Consider the following 323-nt stretch of genomic DNA (forward strand, 5'->3'; position numbering starts at 1 on the left):
TTTTTAAAATATTTTTTAACCTAGGGCAATTAAAATAGAACATTCTATATATGTATAGTTCTATCAACACATATATATTTGTTGGCAATCGAAAATGATTATAATTATAGTTAATATTATTATAAAAATAATTATTCTAAATGATAGTGTTAAATATTTTTTGGAACAATCATATAATTATTTAAAAAAAAACTAAATTAATCATTTTAATTTAAACTATTTTTATGGTAATAATAGTCATACTTCATAATTATAGTCATAATTATAGTCATACTTATTATAAGTTTATATTATTATAAGTTATAACTTATAATCATTTTTGG

The sequence above is a fragment of the Atta colombica genome, unplaced genomic scaffold (assembly GCF_001594045.1).
Source record: "Atta colombica isolate Treedump-2 unplaced genomic scaffold, Acol1.0 scaffold126, whole genome shotgun sequence".
Taxonomy (NCBI): Eukaryota; Metazoa; Arthropoda; class Insecta; order Hymenoptera; family Formicidae; genus Atta; species Atta colombica.